The following is a 1,833-nucleotide window of genomic DNA, read 5'->3' on the forward strand; positions in this document are numbered from 1 at the left end:
CACGGTCGTTCCGTTGACACTTTCCAAACTGGCCGTAAAGGTGACACACTCGGGACTTTCGACGCCGGGTCGCGTCTTTCACAGGAATAAACAAAAGCGTTTCCTATATTCGATGTTTACGTTTGGAGCAGGTAGAACGAAGCCTTCGGTTTCATATAAAATCGGAGCCAACCGGTGGCTCTATTCTTTTGCGTTATGGTCTCGCTATTCCGACGGGGAAAATTATTTCGAACATGAAGATTGTATCGAACGATAGTTAAAGTGTTATCAAGACGTTTAATAAGAATTTAAAAAGTAACAATTTTTGTTACCGTATAGAAACGAAACGAAGCGATATAAGTCTTGAACGAAATTAAAGATGAAAGTTTGAGAATAAGGGAGAAATATAGACAAAGTGATACGAATAATGTTTGATTTTGAAAATATTGGATGAGTGTAAAAGTTTTCGTCCCCCGATTGCTTGTAATTTATTCAAAAAACGGCTACGAACTTTTTCACTCATCCGCTATATGTTACACTCTCGATTTTTCAACAAAACTTTGGTTTGTCCATTATTAGCCGCATTCGAACGTCTTTTTTAACTTGTCACACATTTCTTATAGATTTTAATATGCCAAATTCAAATTTACCCGCTGAATTCGCCTGTCCACCATTTCGAAAATTTGAGAATAATGGCGATTTAAGTGAAAATATGTAATTTTTTTCCGTTTGAATGTCTTAATATTACTTTGGTAACGACTACGAATGGTTGTAGTATAGAAAATAGAAATTAACAGTGAAAAAAAATGAATTGTCAGAAGTGGGATTCGAACCCACGCCCACAGAAGTGGACTGCGACCTGAACGCAGCGCCTTAGACCGCTCGGCCATCCTGACGTTTCGATTCGCTTTCGATAAAGAACAAAAATAAACGGAACTCTGCATTCTATCCAAGGGAGTAGTATAATATGCTAAAAGTAATGTACTTTACCTACGAGCTGACAAAAATTACTCTGCTCCTGTCGTGCGTCAATATTTAGAAAGGAAAATAGACATTCAGTATATTAAACTTGAAGTTGATTATATAAATTGGAAGGATAACATCGAGGTTATGTATGAAAATTAATTATAATTGTTACGATTGAATTTATTTGTGAAAACATAAGAGTTGATGTGATTTATGAATGTATGATAAGAAAATTGAACTTGAAATAATTTGTATAAGTTCGAATGATGAAATTGTGGTTATGTATGAAAATTAATCATGATCCTTGAATTTATCAATGAAGAATAGGAATATTTAATTTGAAGTTATTTATCTAAGTAGAAATGATAATGTCGAGGTTATGTGTGGAACTGAGTTACGGTACAACAGGAATATTAACTTTAAAATTGCAATAAATACAAAATCATTATCATAGTGGTTATTTATTTAAAAAGAAGCTCAGATCATTTTTTTAAAATAGAAGAACGAAAAGAATGAGGTTATTTCGAATTTCTAACACGTGAAATTATTCGTGACTGTAAAAATTTCAAATTTTAGGTTAACTACATTTGCTACAACGTTCGAATGAAGGTTGTGGTCGATTTATGACAGAACCGTCAAAGTTAAATTAATTCAAGATATAGAAACCTCGCAATAACAATTATTTGCGACCGCAAAAATCTTGAAATAGTACTTCACTTTACGATTACATCGTCTACTGTACAGAAGTCCTTGCAGAATAAACATTGCCATCTATTTGGGCGGCAAATTACGAATCCGGTATCAGAATTTCAAAATTCAAAATGGCGGATCCAATATGGCCGACATATATAATTGAAAAGTTATTAGATTTTCATAAAACTTGGTATC

General features: G+C 33.4%; 1 non-coding gene across 1 annotated transcript; it reads right to left on the bottom strand.

Moving 5' to 3' along the window:
• Positions 1-791: 791 nt before the first annotated feature.
• Positions 792-875, bottom strand: Trnal-cag (transfer RNA leucine (anticodon CAG)). The gene has a single exon. It is a non-coding gene; the product is annotated as a tRNA-Leu (tRNA).
• Positions 876-1,833: the final 958 nt, after the last annotated feature.

Source organism: Hylaeus anthracinus, unplaced genomic scaffold (assembly GCF_026225885.1).
Source record: "Hylaeus anthracinus isolate JK02 unplaced genomic scaffold, UHH_iyHylAnth1.0_haploid 10977, whole genome shotgun sequence".
Lineage (NCBI taxonomy): Eukaryota > Metazoa > Arthropoda > Insecta > Hymenoptera > Colletidae > Hylaeus > Hylaeus anthracinus.